The 20,832-nt window shown below is 42.9% G+C and overlaps 1 protein-coding gene and 1 pseudogene across 6 annotated transcripts in view; one reads left to right on the top strand and one right to left on the bottom strand.

Moving 5' to 3' along the window:
• The window catches only part of NTM (neurotrimin), a 965,418-nt gene that overhangs the window by 285,560 nt on the left and 659,026 nt on the right, over positions 1-20,832 (bottom strand). The window lies entirely within an intron of this gene.
• Positions 12,275-14,369, top strand: LOC105236426 (annotated as a pseudogene).

Genomic DNA, 20,832 nt, shown 5'->3' with positions numbered 1-20,832 from the left:
TTATGTGGCCAGTCCTCTCCATCCTTAATCGAAGGGATTGATTAAAGTTCCCCAAATCAGAGAAGAAAGGAACAGACTCCCCAGCACATGCACACAAAAATGTTCCACATGTGCGTGGGCTCACACACACCGACAGCTAATGCACACTCCCCCAGCCATTTAATCTGCAGACCTTTGAAACATCGCTATTGTAGCATTTCACCAAATATTTTAATACTAGGAAGAATATTGTCTCTTTTTATGCAACATTCTCTCTGGGACCATTATGCAGCGGCATTAAGAAATTCCGTGTGGTGGATTATTCAGCAAATATTGTTTGACAGCAGACTGTGCACAAAGCATTCTGTTAGGTGTAAGAGAGGAAACAAAGAAGCATAATACTCAATTCTCTCCCTCAAGGATCTGAGTCCACTTACACAATAATATAAATATGTAAGAAGTTAAATTATAATGGCACATGGCAGTATATAATTAACTGTCAAATGACTGGTACAGACAGTAAGAGCTATGGAAGTACAAAAAAGAGGGAACTCACTTTGGGATGGTATAATCATAAATATGGCTTCTTAACCCGTTCAAACGCACACATAAAAAAGCTGCAATATCACGTTCGTTGAGGTCTTTTAGAAAGAGACATTTCCAATTTCTCTCTATCCACAGTGCTCTCCGTTCTCCAAAAGCAAATTGACACAAAACTAACAACAATAGGTATTTTTCTTTAATGAAAAACAGAAATGTTTTTATAGAAGTGTTTATAACTTGGGGATAGAGAGATAGAGAGATAGAGATAGAGAGAGAGAGAGAGAGAGAGAGAGAAAGAGAGATAGATTAAGATAGATACTCTGTCCACAGTAGTAGGAACGTATACTGATCAACACAGGGACTTTAGCAACTAGGCTAAAACCTGAATGTACAAAAGCCTTCATCAAGGCCCCCATCCATGTGGCAATAAACACGGGACACAATCCACTGGGGATCAATGGGGGTACATCTCTGAGATTGTGAGGAGAGACAAAGAGCCTGTGAGTCTCTCCTGGTCCCCCTGCCCCTAAACTCCCAACCTTCTAACTGCTATTCCTAACTGGCGTCGAGAGATTAACAACATGATGGGAGTTCTTACACACCTATTGCTGAGGGGTAATCAAAATGGCCTCTTGCATTTTATCTGGATTTATTGTAAACGCACTTGCCATTGTCCCATCAGCCACTTGAGCAAGCTTTTCACTGGCTGACCTTCCAGCCACAGATCTCCAGCCACATTTACCCTGCCAATGTTCTTCACTGATGTGTGAGGTGCACAAATCCACCTGGTATAGATCTTTAAGTTAGTGACCTTCAAGTTCGGGACCCTCCAGAGATCTTGGAGATGCAAAACGTAGCACCTACTGGTAGCTGATCTCGGGGTGAGATGAAGGCACCAGGTAGACAGTGTGCATTTATCCAGGGAAGCAATATAACAATATACCATCTAGCCTCCAAAGCCAGAGGGAGTCCGCACTCCTCCTGACCCTTAAGTATTTGAAAGGTCCCCATGAAAATTTTCTCATTCTAGAGTAAATTAGTGCTATCCCAAAGAAAACATCCTCTACAATCACCAGAATTCTAGTAAGGTTATAAGGAGTCATATGTTCCGATAATGCTTCACCAGGAAAAAATAATAAAATAAAATAAAATAAAGTGGCCAAGTTAACTATGCCCTTTGCAATGTTACTTATCTCTGGGTCATCATTTCCTGGTTGAAAAAAATAAAAGGATTGCATGAGATGATCCTTAAGGTCCTTCCCAGATTGAATAGTCTATGACCTAGAAAGGCTGTAATGATCAGTTCTTCAAAAGCTAATGAAGAATAATCACATCCTCAATCTCAAGCTGTAGATAAAGAAAAAGAGACTCCAGTTTTAACCAACCATTAAGTCTATAAAACAATTCAGTAATCTTGGCTCCTAACCTATGTCTGACTCATAAAACAGCTTCTCTCCAAGAACTGAGCAAGATCCTAGGGACTATAGTGGGCTAAACCATGGTGGGTCCACAGAGGCCTTTGTTTGATTTCACATGTAGGAACTGTATTCCCAACATGATGACGGAACCTGTGCTCCCATGCTGCATCTCATTCCCATGACACATCCCTAGATGAAAGTAACAGCATCGGGGGAACATCGAACTGCTGATAGGCAAAGTTGGTCTTTCATTTGGCTTCAGAAGGCAGGTCCTTCTCAGTCAGAACTCAATGGCAATGACAGGATGGGATTCTCTCTACACCTGTGATTCTCATTTTATTTACAGTGGCCACAGGATCGATATCTTCTCCCCTAGAAAGAAAGCTTTCTACTTTGCATTGGAATTTATCTTCAATAGCTGCTGGAAATCATTATCACACAATAATGTTCTATTCACTACTCATGTTATCTCTTCAGCTAGGCAGATTGCCAGACATTTGACTGCCTGACACCAAGTCCATTTGGCGCACGACAAAAATAAAACCTTACATTGCCTGGAAATAACATGAGACACACTCATCATCTAGCTGGGGATGATTGGGCTACTTTCTCTTTCAGAGGAGATGTCAGAATTCATGTAAATCATCTAGTGCTTTTGCCCACAGTCACGAGCACACTCTCATTATGTGTGTATAGTGGGCATGAAGAAAAAGCTTGTGAATAGACCAAAGTTATTACAAATCCCAGAGGTGAAGCTATGAGGTCTAGAAGACTACAGGTCCATGGCTATACCCGGGCCTTGCTCGTTTTTAGTTGCATTCATTGATCCAAATGTCATTTCTCTTAAATTGAGAAACATTTATTGAGATCCTACCAAGTGCTGAGTACTGATGTCAGTACTTGAAGCACACTGATGAATACAGCCTTCTTCCCTGGAGAAGTCCGATTTTGAAAGCTGAACAAAAAGATGTGTACATAATGTCGACATCTAATGAGGCATGTGAATAGGGTGTTGGCAGGGTCCCGAGAAGGACCACCGTATCCTGGTTATGAACTCAGAGGAGCCTTCTCAGAGGACTTGCTATTTGAATCCGATGTCGTAAAGCAGAGACAACTAAAAACAGAGGAAAGGATGGTTTAGAAGACATACTCCTGTGGGAACATCACATGTCAGTTCAGAGGTGAATGGGTGTTGGCATGGGGACAAGGGAGTATAATATCTATAGGAAGGTCTGAGTCACTCAGCTTACAGGAAGAGTGATGGTTTCTACCTCTCCAATCACCAGAGGATGTTTCCTTTTGGATATGCTGAGATTGAGGTCCCTACTGGACGTTGACTTGGATGGAAGCTATATGTAGAGGGAAATAATTTGATTACATTCAAATAAGGCATCAGAGTCAGAGACGACCATTTGGGCAGCCCCGACACATCAACAACAGTGAAAATTCAGGAAAGAGATGAGGTTTCCCATGGAGAAAGCTAACAGCTTGGGTCATGGGCAAAACCCGTGTTACCGGGGCAAGCACAGGAGGGAAAGAGAGCACAGGAGACAAAGCCATGGCAGCCAGAGCAGCACAAGGAAAACCAGGTGAGGAGGAAGCACTGCAGAAGCCGGAGGTAGGGTTTCAGGAAGGGGAGAGGTGGGGGCAACAATTTGAATGCAGCAATGAAAGAAGCACTCTAGAGTGCACTCTGGATTTGTGCAGAGTTTGGAGGCTTGGGTCACAGCCGTCTTTTAATAGCTGTAGCAGTACAGAATACAGATTCCAGTTGATAAAGGAATGAATAGAAATGAGGGAGTAAATTACTTTTCAAAAATGTCAATTAAGAATGAAAGAAAGGGACAGAGAAAAAGCAGGAGAGGGAGCAGAGGGCTTGGGCGTGTTATGTTTTGGGGGAAAAGCCAGTAGATAAGGAGAGGATTTAGATTCCCGCCCACAAGAGATTGTATAACAGAGTCTGACTCTGCGTGAAATATTATTTTCAACATCCAAGATAAATACAGGTCTAAGACTATTCCAAACTTTTATTTAACCCCATCGCCAGCCTGGACCTTTTTCCCGAGCCCTAGGTTCATATAGGCAATTGCCAGCTTGTCATCTCTACTTGAAAGCCTACTGGACAGGGGCACCTGGGTAGCACAGTCGTTAAGCATCTGCCTTCAGCTCAGGGCGTGATCCTGGCGTTGTGGGATCGAGTCCCACATCAGGCTCCTCCACTGGGAGCCTGCTTCTTCCTCCCCCACTCCCCTGCTTGTTTTCCCTCTCTCGCTGGCTGTCTCTATCTCTGTCAAATAAATAAATAAAATCTTTAAAAAAAAAAAAGAAAAGAAAATGAAAGCCTACTGGACATTTCAAATCTTCATGTTCAAAACAGATCACCTGATTCTACACTCCCAACTCTCAAACTTGTTCTCTGGCCAGTCTTCCTGCACATGGTTCCAGGTCCTCTAACTAAAAGACCTGGAGTCCTTGACCGCTAGCCCTCTCTCCCACCTGAAACTCAATCCACCAGCCAGTCCTGATGGCTTCACCTGTAAACAGACTCAGAAAATGACTATTCCAACCATGCCCACTTCCACCTGATGGCCAAAGCTGCTATCATCTCTCATCTGCAACATGGTAACAGTCTCTCCACTATTCTGATAACCGCTGGACCCTTACATCTATTCTCCCCATGTTATCAGAGTTACTCATTCTAAAAACAAGTCAATCCTTGGCTCAGTGTTCTTTAGTGACTTCCCTTCACGTAAAGACTAAAGGTTAAAGACTTTTAGTGGTGTACAGACCCTCCCTCATTGTGTAAGATTGAGTTACTGGGCATAGTTCTTTACTCTTTTCCTCTCCCACTGTGGGCAGGGTGGATCTTCCTGCCTGTGAGCTTTGGGCTTGGCCCTATTACTTGCTTTGACTTCGGGGATATTAGCAGACAGGACTCGAGCAGGCTTGAGGATTGCAAAGCGCAGGGGAGATTAGTTTTTCTTCTTGCACTCTGGAGAACAGATTTGGGGGTAGGAGATAGGTTCTGATTCTTCAGCCTGGGTCCCAGATGAACCTCTGTTGAAGAGGCCTGGCCCAATTTACAGTCTACAGCCAACACAGCCAAACCACAAATTCAAAAGTGAGGGGAAAAAATGCTATTGTCGTGTGCCTCTGAGTTACATCTGTGGCACTTCCATGGTAATAGCTGACTGCTTCAATTATCTAGCCTCCCACAACCTCTCAGTTCTCATCTCCTTCTCCCTCCCTCCCTCACTTTGCCCAAGTCATAGTTGCCTCTTTTTATTTTAAAGATTTTATTTATTTATTCGACAGAGATAGAGACAGCCAGCGAGAGAGGGAACACAAGCAGGGGGAGTGGGAAAGGAAGAAGCAGGCTCATAGCGGAGGAGCCTGATGTGGGGCTCGATCCCATAACGCTGGGATCACGCCCTGAGCCGTAGGCAGACTCTTAACCGCTGCGCCACCCAGGCACCCCTGCCTCTTATTTTTCTGATCCCAAACATGAATTCCAGCCTCAGGGCCTTTGTACATGAAGTTCTACCTCCCTACTCCACACTAGCCCAGTGGTTTCATCTCTCTCTCTCACCCTTTTTTTTTTTTTTAAGTTCCTTCAGGTCTCTACTCGAAATATCTTCACAAAAAGCTTTTCTATGACTCCCTCAACCTCCAGCCCTCCTACCCCTTGCTATGGTTTCTATTTCTCCATAGTACTCCATGGTATAGCTGACATTTCATCCATTTATTTACTTTTTAGCCTATAGGCCAGAGCCTCTAACTTACTTTTGTACATATAATCTGCTTAGAAATTAAACAAACATAAATTCAGATTCCCCTGCTGATTTTCAATTCTCCCTGTCCTATAGAGCAGTGTTTTTCCAACTGTTGTGTGTGCACCAGGAAGCAATGAGTGAGATGATGTTAGTAGAAAAATAGACAGATTTTATATCAATAAAACATATTTAATTCTACNAGTCCCACATCAGGCTCCTCCACTGGGAGCCTGCTTCTTCCTCCCCCACTCCCCTGCTTGTTTTCCCTCTCTCGCTGGCTGTCTCTATCTCTGTCAAATAAATAAATAAAATCTTANTCTAGATCGAGTAGATGAGCTGGGGGCTTTAAAAGTAATTGGTGAAAAGGGGAGGTAGAGAAGCATCGGGAAGCAGGACAGGTAGTGTGGTCAGGTGCGAATGACCCCAGTCACCTCCAGAGCCCTTGAGAGCTGCTCTGCATGACAACAGAGTTGCTCTGTGACTGATGTTTACAATAATGACCTGAGTAACAAAATAAGATAAATGATATTCTCTGTGCTTTGCTCAATAAGACAGAACAATAATATATTTTAGAAAAAGAACTCTATCAAAAAGGATTGTAATGTTTTAAGTTCNGCCAGTCCTGATGGCTTCACCTGTAAACAGACTCAGAAAATGACTATTCCAACCATGCCCACTTCCACCTGATGGCCAAAGCGGCTATCATCTCTCATCTGCAACATGGTAACAGTCTCTCCACTATTCTGATAACCGCTGGACCCTTACATCTATTCTCCCCATGTTATCAGAGTTACTCATTCTAAAAACAAGTCAATCCTTGGCTCAGTGTTCTTTAGTGACTTCCCTTCATGTAAAGACTAAAGGTTAAAGACTTTTAGTGGTCTACAGACCCTCCCTCATTGTGTAAGATTGAGTTACTGGGCATAGTTCTTACTCTTTTCCTCTCCCACTGTGGGCAGGGTGGATCTTCCTGCCTGTGAGCTTTGGGCTTGGCCCTATTACTTGCTTTGACTTCGGGGATATTAGCAGACAGGACTCGAGCAGGCTTGAGGATTGCAAAGCGCAGGGGAGATTAGTTTTTCTTCTTGCACTCTGGAGAACAGATTTGGGGGTAGGAGATAGGTTCTGATTCTTCAGCCTGGGTCCCAGATGAACCTCTGTTGAAGAGGCCTGGCCCAATTTACAGTCTACAGCCAACACAGCCAAACCACAAATTCAAAAGTGAGGGGAAAAAATGCTATTGTCGTGTGCCTCTGAGTTATATCTGTGGCACTTCCATGGTAATAGCTGACTGCTTCAATTATCTAGCCTCCCACAACCTCTCAGTTCTCATCTCCTTCTCCCTCCCTCCCTCACTTTGCCCAAGTCATAGTTGCCTCTTTTTATTTTAAAGATTTTATTTATTTATTCGACAGAGATAGAGACAGCCAGCGAGAGAGGGAACACAAGCAGGGGGAGTGGGAAAGGAAGAAGCAGGCTCATAGCGGAGGAGCCTGATGTGGGGCTCGATCCCATAACGCTGGGATCACGCCCTGAGCCGAAGGCAGACGCTTAACCGCTGCGCCACCCAGGCACCCCTGCCTCTTATTTTTCTGATCCCAAACATGAATTCCAGCCTCAGGGCCTTTGTACATGAAGTTCTACCTCCCTACTCCACACTAGCCCAGTGGTTTCATCTCTCTCTCTCACCCTTTTTTTTTTTTTTAAGTTCCTTCAGGTCTCTACTCGAAATATCTTCACAAAAAGCTTTTCTATGACTCCCTCAACCTCCAGCCCTCCTACCCCTTGCTATGGTTTCTATTTCTCCATAGTACTCCATGGTATAGCTGACATTTCATCCATTTATTTACTTTTTAGCCTATAGGCCAGAGCCTCTAACTTACTTTTGTACATATAATCTGCTTAGAAATTAAACAAACATAAATTCAGATTCCCCTGCTGATTTTCAATTCTCCCTGTCCTATAGAGCAGTGTTTTTCCAACTGTTGTGTGTGCACCAGGAAGCAATGAGTGAGATGATGTTAGTAGAAAAATAGACAGATTTTATATCAATAAAACATATTTAATTCTACCTAGATCGAGTAGATGAGCTGGGGGCTTTAAAAGTAATTGGTGAAAAGGGGAGGTAGAGAAGCATCCGGAAGCAGGACAGGTAGTGTGGTCAGGTGCGAATGACCCCAGTCACCTCCAGAGCCCTTGAGAGCTGCTCTGCATGACAACAGAGTTGCTCTGTGACTGATGTTTACAATAATGACCTGAGTAACAAAATAAGATAAATGATATTCTCTGTGCTTTGCTCAATAAGACAGAACAATAATATATTTTAGAAAAAGAACTCTATCAAAAAGGATTGTAATGTTTTAAGTTCGATTTAAAGGATGATAGCTCATTATATGACAAATTCATTCATGTGGGACAGTGCTGGTACTTCATAAATAAGACTTCCCTATATAAACATAAGGATTTATAATGAATTTGCTGATTATTCTTTCCCCATGAATAACAGGCAGAATTGATTTTATACCCACTCCTCTTCTCTGACCCACCTCCTCCCACCCTTATATGATTTTCTTCTTTTTCTCTTAAAAAAAGGCAGTTTGTGGGGTGCCTGGGTGGCACAGCGGTTAAGCGTCTGCCTTCAGCTCAGGGCGTGATCCCGGTGTTATGGGATCGAGCCCCACATCAGGCTCCGCTATGAGCCTGCTTCTTCCTCTCCCACTCCCCCATTTGTGTTCCCTCTCTCACTGGCTGTCTCTATCTCTGTAAAATAAATAAAATAAAATCTTTAAAAAAAANGGATTGCAAAGCGCAGGGGAGATTAGTTTTTCTTCTTGCACTCTGGAGAACAGATTTGGGGGTAGGAGATAGGTTCTGATTCTTCAGCCTGGGTCCCAGATGAACCTCTGTTGAAGAGGCCTGGCCCAATTTACAGTCTACAGCCAACACAGCCAAACCACAAATTCAAAAGTGAGGGGAAAAAATGCTATTGTCGTGTGCCTCTGAGTTATATCTGTGGCACTTCCATGGTAATAGCTGACTGCTTCAATTATCTAGCCTCCCACAACCTCTCAGTTCTCATCTCCTTCTCCCTCCCTCCCTCACTTTGCCCAAGTCATAGTTGCCTCTTTTTATTTTAAAGATTTTATTTATTTATTCGACAGAGATAGAGACAGCCAGCGAGAGAGGGAACACAAGCAGGGGGAGTGGGAAAGGAAGAAGCAGGCTCATAGCGGAGGAGCCTGATGTGGGGCTCGATCCCATAACGCTGGGATCACGCCCTGAGCCGAAGGCAGACGCTTAACCGCTGCGCCACCCAGGCACCCCTGCCTCTTATTTTTCTGATCCCAAACATGAATTCCAGCCTCAGGGCCTTTGTACATGAAGTTCTACCTCCCTACTCCACACTAGCCCAGTGGTTTCATCTCTCTCTCTCACCCTTTTTTTTTTTTTTAAGTTCCTTCAGGTCTCTACTCGAAATATCTTCACAAAAAGCTTTTCTATGACTCCCTCAACCTCCAGCCCTCCTACCCCTTGCTATGGTTTCTATTTCTCCATAGTACTCCATGGTATAGCTGACATTTCATCCATTTATTTACTTTTTAGCCTATAGGCCAGAGCCTCTAACTTACTTTTGTACATATAATCTGCTTAGAAATTAAACAAACATAAATTCAGATTCCCCTGCTGATTTTCAATTCTCCCTGTCCTATAGAGCAGTGTTTTTCCAACTGTTGTGTGTGCACCAGGAAGCAATGAGTGAGATGATGTTAGTAGAAAAATAGACAGATTTTATATCAATAAAACATATTTAATTCTACCTAGATCGAGTAGATGAGCTGGGGGCTTTAAAAGTAATTGGTGAAAAGGGGAGGTAGAGAAGCATCCGGAAGCAGGACAGGTAGTGTGGTCAGGTGCGAATGACCCCAGTCACCTCCAGAGCCCTTGAGAGCTGCTCTGCATGACAACAGAGTTGCTCTGTGACTGATGTTTACAATAATGACCTGAGTAACAAAATAAGATAAATGATATTCTCTGTGCTTTGCTCAATAAGACAGAACAATAATATATTTTAGAAAAAGAACTCTATCAAAAAGGATTGTAATGTTTTAAGTTCGATTTAAAGGATGATAGCTCATTATATGACAAATTCATTCATGTGGGACAGTGCTGGTACTTCATAAATAAGACTTCCCTATATAAACATAAGGATTTATAATGAATTTGCTGATTATTCTTTCCCCATGAATAACAGGCAGAATTGATTTTATACCCACTCCTCTTCTCTGACCCACCTCCTCCCACCCTTATATGATTTTCTTCTTTTTCTCTTAAAAAAAGGCAGTTTGTGGGGTGCCTGGGTGGCACAGCGGTTAAGCGTCTGCCTTCAGCTCAGGGCGTGATCCCGGTGTTATGGGATCGAGCCCCACATCAGGCTCCGCTATGAGCCTGCTTCTTCCTCTCCCACTCCCCCATTTGTGTTCCCTCTCTCACTGGCTGTCTCTATCTCTGTAAAATAAATAAAATAAAATCTTTAAAAAAAAAAGGCAGTTTGTAACCAATAGTTGTAGCTATAAGTTAATGTATACTCCATTTCACATCGTTTCAACACTAAAGGCCCACACGATTATTTTTCTGCCTGATGGACTACACAGACTGAATTTGTTAAGTGATAAGGCAGTTTGTAACCAATAGTTGTAGCTATAAGTTAATGTATACTCCATTTCACATCATTTCAACACTAAAGGCCCACACGATTATTTTTCTGCCTGATGGACTACACAGACTGAATTTGTTAAGTGATAATTATTGGATTAAATAGAACTTCTAGTTTCCAGTCTGGCATGAGAGGGAAGTCATTACTCCCATCCCACAAGAAAAATGCTGAGCATACTGAAAATCAACAACTCTTCTTAGATCCAGCAGAGAACTAAGGCCACAGAGCAAAGTGCTGCCCCCAACACTGAAGAGACAGATGGGTGAATCACATACATACAGACGGTGACAACTTACAGGAGCAGAAGCCCGCAGCAAACAGCTTTGTGGAAATGAGTAGTGAGATAGGAGCACTTGCACCGTGATCCAGGAATGACCACAGGAACAGGGTGGACACCGTAGAGAGTTACAAACTCCAAGGCGCTCCAGTCTTCCACAGGTCCACACACACAGTTGTAAATATCCCCTCCAGGAGCCCTACCAGATTCTCTCAGTGATGATCGGAGAAAAATCCTCTTGTGTTCAGTAGCGGGGAAGTAAAGGTAGCCTTTTTAAAACACACCCAGAGCATTCTGTTCTTCTGATCCCAAGAGAAATTATTTTAACAGAGTCTGGGGAATAGGAAATACCCAACTGTAGTCTGTGACAGCCTTCCTACCTCAACTTAAGGGGGGAAAGCAAAATAAAACAGGTGCAACTGTAAAGCCCCCAGTCCAGGCACACAGGCTCGCTGAAACACTGAGATTTAATCATAGGACTATAGAAAGCTTCTCGTCCTCCCACAAGTTAATTACCTCCATATCAAAAGGATTTTGTATACTGAAAGAATTACTCATCTCAGATGATATTTAAGAAGTCTCTAGGGAAACCCAAAGACAATCAGGTAGAAAAAAAACAAGGAGAGCAGAAGTTGTAGCCCCTGACACCTATAGCTACAGCAAACAATAAACACTGTTTAACCCGTAGCCAGATAAATATAAAACCTTACACAAAAATACCAATTTACCTCAGTTCCTTTCACCCTGTACATCCTGCATGGCTTTCAACAAAAAATCACAACACATACAAAAAGACATAAAACACAGGTTGAAGAAACGGTGAGCATCAGAACCAGACTCAGATATGGCAGAGATGTTGGAATGATCAGACTGTGAACTTCAGACGGCCAATATTCTAAGGGCTCTGAAGGCAAAGGGGACAATACATAAGAACAGATGGGCAATGTAAGCAGAGAGGTGGAAGCTCTAAGAAAGAATCAAAAGGAAATTCTAGAGCCCAAAACCACCACAACAGAAAAGAAGAATGCCATAGATGGGCTCATCAGTAGGCTGGACATGGCTGAGGAAAAATCAGTGAGTTGAAAGAAATGTCAACAGAAATTTCCAAAACTGAAATGGAAAAAGAAAATGACAGGAAAAAAACAACCCCACAGGAACATAATATCCAAGAACTGTGAGTGGCTATAAAAGGCGCGGTATACGCATAATGGGCATACCAGAAGGAAAAGAAAGAAAAAAGACCATGAGAAATATTTGAATATATGAATATTTGAATATATGATGGAGATTTTCCCAAAATTAATGACAGACACCAAACCACAGATCTAGAAGTTCAGAGAACACCAAGACAGGAGCCCAGAGAAGGCCAAAAACTACACCTCAGCACATCATATTGAAACTGCAGAAAATCAAAGACGAAGAGAAAATCTGGAAAGAAGTTAGTGGGGATAGGGGTGGGGTATCACCTTACACATAGAGGAGCAAGAGAAAGAATCAGATCTGCCTTCTAGAAAATTGAGAGCTTCTTTGTGCCCTGGGAGCTGGAGCTGGTGGCTCCATGGCCGTCACCATGCCACAGAACAAATATATTGAGTTACACCGGAAGCGCTATGGCTACAGTTTGAATTACCATGAGGAAAAGAGAAAGAAAGGTCAAGAGGCTCATGAATGTTCAAAGAAGGCAAAAAAGCTGACTGGTCTGAAAGCTAAGCTCTACCATAAACAGCACCATGCTGAGAAAATACAAACGAAAAAGACAATCAAGATGTATGAAAAGAGAAGCACCAAACAAAAGACTGATGGAAAGAATCCACAAGGAGCAATGCCTGCATGTCTACCGGACAGGAAGGGACTGTCCTGAGCTAAAGAACTTTCCAGTATGATTAAACGAAAACGAAAAGAGAAAGCGGGAAAATGGGAAGTCCCTTTACCCAAAGTTTGTGCCCAGGGAGAAACAGAAGTATTAAAGGTTATTCGAACAGGAAAGAGACAGAAGAAAGCATGGAAGAGGATGGTTACTAAAACCCACTTTGTTGGAGATGGCTTTACTCAAAAACCACCTAAAGATGAAAGATTCATTAAGCCAATGGGCTTACATTTCAAAAAGACCCATGTAACACAGCCTGAACTGAAAGCCACTTTCTGCCTGCCAACACTTGGTGTAAAAAAAGAATCCCTCATCCCCACTATATACAACTTTGGGTGTTTTGGGGTTTTTTTGGTTTTTGGTTTTTGGGGGTTTTTTTCCATTATTAAGGCTATTTTATTTTTTATTTATTTATTTTTTACAGTTGTTATTTATTTTGGGGTTTGGATTTTTTTTAAGATAGGTGTTTTATTTATTTTTTTTTATAATAATTTTTTATTATGTTATGTTAGTCACCATACAATACATCCCTAGCTTTTGATGTAAAGTTCCATGATTCATTACTTGCAAATAACACCCAGTGCACCATGCAATAAGTGCCCTCCTTAATACCCATCACCGGACTATCCCAATCCCCCACCCCCCTCCCCTCTAAAGCCCTTAGTTTGTTTCCTAGAGTCCATAGTCTTTCATGGTTCATTCCCCCCCTCTGTTTACCCCCCCTTCCTTCTTCCCTTTCTTCTCCTAACGATCTTCCTACTTCTTATGTTCCATAAATGAATGAAACCATATGATAACTGTCTTTCTCTGCTTGACTTATTTCACTTAGCATCATCTCCTCCAGTCTCATCCATGTTGCTGCAAATGTTGTGAAATCATTCTTTCTGATGGCTGAGTAATATTCCATTGCATATATGGACCACATCTTCTTAATCCAGTCATCTGTTGAAGGGCATCTCGGCCTCTTCCACAATTTAGCTATTGTGGAAAATGCTGCCATGAACATTGGGGTGCATATGGCCCTTCTCTTCACTACGTCTGTATCTTTGGGGTAAATACCCAGTAGTGCAATTGCTGGATCATAGAGTAGCTCAATTTTTAACTTTATAAGGGGCAGCCCACTGAATGGGAGAAGATATTTGCAAATGACATTACAGATAAAAGATTAGTATCCAAGATCTACAAAGAAATTCTCAAACTCAATACATGGGAAACAAATAATCAAATCAAAAAATGGGCAGAAGATATNCAAATCATAAAATGGGCAGAAGATATGAACAGACACTTTTCCAATGAAGACATACAAATGGCTAACAGACACATGAAAAAATGTTCAAAATCATTAGCCATCAGGGAAATTCAAATCAAAACCACATTGAGATACCACCTTACGCTGGTTAGAATGGCAAAAATTGACAAGGCAGGAAACAACAAATGTTGGAGAGGATGAGGAGAAAGGGGATCCCTCTTACATTGTTGGTGAGAATGCAAGTTGGTACAGCCACTGTGGAAAACAGTGTGGAGGTCCCTTAAAAAGTTAACAACTTTGGGTGTTATTACCAAAGGTACTGTCCTTGAAGTGAATGTGAGTGGGCCTTGGGACATGAGGAAGCAAACTTATTTGGGGAAAATATGCCCAGGTTNTGGAGGTCCCTTAAAAAGTTAACAACTTTGGGTGTTATTACCAAAGGTACTGTCCTTGAAGTGAATGTGAGTTGGGCCTTGGGACATGAGGAAGCAAACTTATTTGGGGAAAATATGCCCAGGTTACCATAATCCTAAAAGTGATGGGGCCTAGATGCAGTCCGGCTGATCTGACAGCAGTTTTAGACAAGGAACGCCTTATAATTTTTGGAGACTACACACCAGTCAGGAAAACCGTCATTACTGTGGTAGTTCTGAATACCACCAAACAGCCTGACATATCTGCAGTCATCAAGAGAACTACTTATTCTATCGTCAAAAACATTAAAATAGCCCAGTTTAAAAAAAGAAAAAAGAAAAAAAGAATCCCATCTGACTTCAGAAAACATGCCATCAAGAAGAGAGGAGGTTAAAAAATGTCATGTGTTAAAAGAACCACTAACCTAGAATACTGTATAAGGCAAAATTATCCTTTGACGGTGAAAAAGAAATACTTCCCCAAATAATCAAAAACTGAGGGAATTGGTTGTCAGTAGGCCTGTCTCACAAGAAATTTTAGAAAGTTCTTCAGAAAGAAGGGCAATGATGTAGGTCAGAGACATGGAACCACATAAAGTGTTAATTATTTTGTTTTCCCATTCTTACTTATTTAAGACATCTCTGTCAATCAGAGCTTCTGATCAGCGTAAGGCAATCAGCACAGACCCAGCGAGTTGATGCAGTTCCAGCCTTTCAGTAAATACATTTCAGTTCTCATGGATGGCCTCACCAAGGGAAGAAGGGAGAGTGCCATCAGGGTTTTTGAAATGGTGATCACTGGAAGGCCTATAGAGGTCTATGGTAGGCACAATCTGGGAACTCTGTATTTTTTCTAAATTGGGATAGGATGAGTTTATTTTGTCAGCTTCTTTCCCATTTTCTACTAATAAATCAGGAATCTAGAGTGAGGATAAAGTCTAAGCAATTTAGACTTCCGTGTCTTTATGATCAGGAAATAGGAGTCAGAATAAACTTATTCAATGGTTTTTTAATTGCTAACTGAACATCATCTATTGATTTGGGCTTTTTTTTCCTATCTGCTTGTCCCAAAGCAATCACATAATCCTTAGTACCATTTATTTCTTGAGAAATGAAGAGACACAATTCTCTTTTCTTATGTCCCCTCCTCCAAATCAAAATCCAAGCTAAAACTGAACAAAATGAAACCACAGCAAAAACATTTGCCCTGTTCTCAGCACCAATTGCTGCTGGTAGTATCTGTGAATTGCCAGCATTGGAAGCTAGTTGTACTCACCAACACACACCAGGATTCTCAGCAGCACATTTACAACCGCATGAAAGCAGATGGCAAAAGCACTGTAGATAAAAGACCAGCAGTAGAAGGGGGGAAAAAATGCCTCTCATGAAAATACCAAAAATGAATGGCTGAACTCTATATTCTGGGCACTTCCGTAACCTAAAGAAGAGCTTCTGCAACACGATCTGGTGATGACCCAACAGTCAGGGACATTTCATAAGCGGACCCCAGGACAGTTTGCATACTTGGCTATTTGCACTCCTGATGAATGACACTTTGCAGGGAGGTACAGAGTGATGGTCATTAAACAGCTGCTTCTCAAGTCTTCCTGACAATGCAGGGCAAAATGTTAACCCAAAGGACATCCTGAGCTCCCACTGCAGGGGAAATGTATTACTAGTAGCAATATTATTGGTATTAGCAATAATTATAATAATTATGAGCATATACACAGCACTTTTGTATCTGTGAAATGCACTGCATTCATCATAATGATTAGCATTTGTACAGTACTTCGTATTTCCCAAACATTCTCCGCTCATTAATTAGATAATGCTGGCAACATCTGTGGGCAAGTGTTACTATTCCCGTTTTATAGATGCAAGACAAAGAGAAATTAATCGACTTGCCCAAGGCCGCGTGACGAGTCTGTGACAGAATCAGGATTCCATTTTTAAGTTCCCAAATCTCTATTTTGTCTACACTCTCTACAAAGACGGCTAGTTGCTTCCAGTTGAAGGGGAAAGCGAAGTGGGACAGTCATGAAATTTCCTCACTCCTATAGCCCAGGAGTTGTTAGGAAATGCCACTGAAGCCACATGGAATCTATTTTCACGGAAAACTTCAGGGAGGAAAAGTGTTTCTCAAAAATCCTTCTAGGGCACTGGTTCCCATAATTGCCTCAGGCCACACCCCAGGGCAGTTCAATCAGCGTCTCCTGGGTGTGGCCCCAGAGATCAGTACTTTTTCAAGCTCCCCAGGCGATCCCAATGGATGACCATGGTTGAGTTGAGAACTGTGGGTCTGAGGCAGTCTTAAAGTTCAAGGAGCATTAAAATTCCCTGGAGGGCATATTAAAGCACAGATTGCATGGCTCTGCTCCCCAACTCCTGATACAGGGGCGGTCCAAGAATTTGCATTTCTAACACCCTCCCACGTGATGCTGACCACAACCCTTGTCCCAGGACCACACTTTCAGAAGCACTGATTTAAGGTATTTTCAATGCAGACAGAAAATTATTAAATTGCTTCAAAGGTGCCTTCAAACTCAGGCACTAAGACTTTGATAACTAGGCAGACTGATATTAGCAGTTATAGTTAATATGGACAGACCAAATTCTGGCCACACAGGAAGGCTCCATTTTCCAGTTCCTCTTATATGGAACCTGAGAGCACGTGAATGACCACTATACGATGGAGCAGGAAGAGAACTGTCACTCTGAGCCTGGACATTCAACGTCCTGGTCCATCTCCCATGCTCTCCCACTGCTCAGTCCAGCCTCCCGTTCTTTCACCTGAGGTGTGCAGGCCATGCGACTTCCAAGATGGCGGCACCTCACAAGGGGAAGAAGTCAGATCCGGGAGTCCTTGGTTAGCTGCAACCCACTCCAGGCAGTAAAGGGCAGAAGAACTAACAGGATTGTATTTGGCCTGGAAGATCTCAGGGCTTCTTTATTTCTGCACCACAGTCTAGCCCATCCTGATACCCGCCCACATGATGGTCCCTGTACATGGTGGGGGTTGTTCCTAACCTTCCTAAAACATCAATTAAATTCAACCGACAAGTGAGAAAGAGGCCTAAGGAAAATATTTAAAAGGAAGTGATAGCCACGTGCCTCGGAGTTTAAGCATGTGACTGAGTCAGAAGTTGACAACTCCATGGAACGCTCAGAATATACCCATCCCAGTGTGAGCACAGCCAGACTCCAGCTGCATAGTCAGCTACTCGTGAGGCATAAATGTAAAAAGGACAGGCACAGCTCTGGGCTTGAACTACACAGGGCTCTCAAGACTCAGTGGTAAGAAACAGAATGGCAGGAACTGACCTATGCACATACTGGTAGGGAAGGGCGCAGCCTGGAGGTCTTTGGGAATATGAACAGATAAAAACTTTTTTAGATCACAAAACAAATTCTATTCTCCTCCCTGCCTAGAGTGTTTCCTCTTTAATTCCAGCACCCACACTGATGTCGTTCTCAACAGGAAAAATCCTAAACAAACCTATGGGGCAGAGGGGTGCTCCTGTGAGTGGACCCTGGGAATCCAGAAACCCAGAGACTGGATATCTGGGTGGGGTGTACTGTTTCAAAAACAATTAGGACAGCAAGCCACATAGGGCCGTCTGTCCCTAGCTTAGTCAGTCCTCCAGGCGGGGGCAACACCTTTGCCAGGGCTTCTGTCCCTCTCGCATGCCCAGCTGTAACCAGAGGGCCTAATTTCACAGCTGTTCAGTTTCAAATCGGACTTATGTTTCCCAGCTGTAGTGCCATATTACTCGAGTTTGTTTGCCATCAGCTTTAATTAAAAGAGGTTTAATTTTCCAACATTATTTTGGCTCCTCCCTGGCCCAACACCCACTTCAAGAGATGCTTATGGTTTCTCCCCAGCCTCCACTATGGCAGGTGCCCAGTACCACCGGGGATCCTTTCCCACAGCTTCCCATGAGACACGGCACGCAGAGGTTATAGCACATGGCTAGAGTCTATGGCTCATGAGTCTTCCCTGCACCACGGAGCCTTGTAATGAAAGTAAAATGTTCCCTCTGCAAACCCAGGCCCCTTTTTTATTCTCTACAGTATTTTTTTTTTCAAGTCTTCCCACAAGCTTCACATGGAGCCAGCCTGAGGAACTCAAACTTGATTCCAATCTGATTATCCAACATGGTCCTATCAGCTGAGACAGCAACATTTATCACATTAATAGGAAGGATAGAAGAAAACTGGGATCCCATCCAACAGGAGCGTTTTTATCACATGTTGCACTGTCTTACAAATCCAATTATCACCAGCTGAAGGTCTTAACAGCCCTTGAATTGCAGCTTTCAAATCTTAAAGGACCACAATGCACATTTTCTTAGATTCTTTGAACCATACATTTGTCAGTACAGTTCCAGGCATCCAGTCCATGTNCTTTATTTCTGCACCACAGTCTAGCCCATCCTGATACCCGCCCACATGATGGTCCCTGTACATGGTGGGGGTTGTTCCTAACCTTCCTAAAACATCAATTAAATTCAACCGACAAGTGAGAAAGAGGCCTAAGGAAAATATTTAAAAGGAAGTGATAGCCACGTGCCTCGGAGTTTAAGCATGTGACTGAGTCAGAAGTTGACAACTCCATGGAACGCTCAGAATATACCCATCCCAGTGTGAGCACAGCCAGACTCCAGCTGCATAGTCAGCTACTCGTGAGGCATAAATGTAAAAAGGACAGGCACAGCTCTGGGCTTGAACTACACAGGGCTCTCAAGACTCAGTGGTAAGAAACAGAATGGCAGGAACTGACCTATGCACATACTGGTAGGGAAGGGCGCAGCCTGGAGGTCTTTGGGAATATGAACAGATAAAAACTTTTTTAGATCACAAAACAAATTCTATTCTCCTCCCTGCCTAGAGTGTTTCCTCTTTAATTCCAGCACCCACACTGATGTCGTTCTCAACAGGAAAAATCCTAAACAAACCTATGGGGCAGAGGGGTGCTCCTGTGAGTGGACCCTGGGAATCCAGAAACCCAGAGACTGGATATCTGGGTGGGGTGTACTGTTTCAAAAACAATTAGGACAGCAAGCCACATAGGGCCGTCTGTCCCTAGCTTAGTCAGTCCTCCAGGCGGGGGCAACACCTTTGCCAGGGCTTCTGTCCCTCTCGCATGCCCAGCTGTAACCAGAGGGCCTAATTTCACAGCTGTTCAGTTTCAAATCGGACTTATGTTTCCCAGCTGTAGTGCCATATTACTCGAGTTTGTTTGCCATCAGCTTTAATTAAAAGAGGTTTAATTTTCCAACATTATTTTGGCTCCTCCCTGGCCCAACACCCACTTCAAGAGATGCTTATGGTTTCTCCCCAGCCTCCACTATGGCAGGTGCCCAGTACCACCGGGGATCCTTTCCCACAGCTTCCCATGAGACACGGCACGCAGAGGTTATAGCACATGGCTAGAGTCTATGGCTCATGAGTCTTCCCTGCACCACGGAGCCTTGTAATGAAAGTAAAATGTTCCCTCTGCAAACCCAGGCCCCTTTTTTATTCTCTACAGTATTTTTTTTTTCAAGTCTTCCCACAAGCTTCACATGGAGCCAGCCTGAGGAACTCAAACTTGATTCCAATCTGATTATCCAACATGGTCCTATCAGCTGAGACAGCAACATTTATCACATTAATAGGAAGGATAGAAGAAAACTGGGATCCCATCCAACAGGAGCGTTTTTATCACATGTTGCACTGTCTTACAAATCCAATTATCACCAGCTGAAGGTCTTAACAGCCCTTGAATTGCAGCTTTCAAATCTTAAAGGACCACAATGCACATTTTCTTAGATTCTTTGAACCATACATTTGTCAGTACAGTTCCAGGCATCCAGTCCATGTGGCACTTTCAGAGCTAAAGCAGCCTATGGAATGTTTGTCCTGAGTTCAAGCAGTGAATTTAAGAGAAACTTAGATTGGGGATTTCCATTAACTTTATTCTACTCAGCAAATATGAGCCTCTGATTTTACCTCACCGTTAGAGCTAGCATCTTGGAAGCAAAGTCTGTAAGGCTCTGAGGTGAGATCATGGAAACTGTCAGAAACTGGGGGCAGTGTCTTTTGCGGGGCCACAGGGACTAAAAGTTCACTTACAAATTTAGAGAGCTGTGATAACAAACATCATGTGGACGCTGAAGAAACCTCACCCAAAGTTACAAATATAAAGGTCTGAGAACAGTACTAAATAAAACCCAGCAACTTCCACTAGAGCAAAAAAAGGAACTTGGAAATGCTCTGTCCACCAAAAAATAGACTATACCGTTGAACAAAATTGAAAAAAACAAAACACAACCATATAAGTTATGTGAAAACTGAGCAAAGGCAAACAATAACTGGAGCATCATATATTCTGAAAGTGCTGAACTTTAGTGAAGAATTCTGGGGATCTCTGTGTTCTAACTCCACCACCAACTCAGTCAATATGGAGGTTCTTCCATGGTAGGGCAAGTTGCGAGGACCAGCAGCTCCACTGCCATGATTTAAGGGGCTCACCTAAGCTAGAGCAGTGAGTGATGCTGGTATTGTTGGCAGAAATGACACTCCAAAGGGCTACAGAGGGAAGCCAATGCTTCTAC

This window comes from Ailuropoda melanoleuca, chromosome 8 (genome assembly GCF_002007445.2).
Source record: "Ailuropoda melanoleuca isolate Jingjing chromosome 8, ASM200744v2, whole genome shotgun sequence".
Classification (NCBI taxonomy): Eukaryota; Metazoa; Chordata; class Mammalia; order Carnivora; family Ursidae; genus Ailuropoda; species Ailuropoda melanoleuca.
The sequence above is the reverse complement of the archived record's forward strand: the minus strand, read 5'-3'. Positions and strand labels throughout refer to the sequence as shown.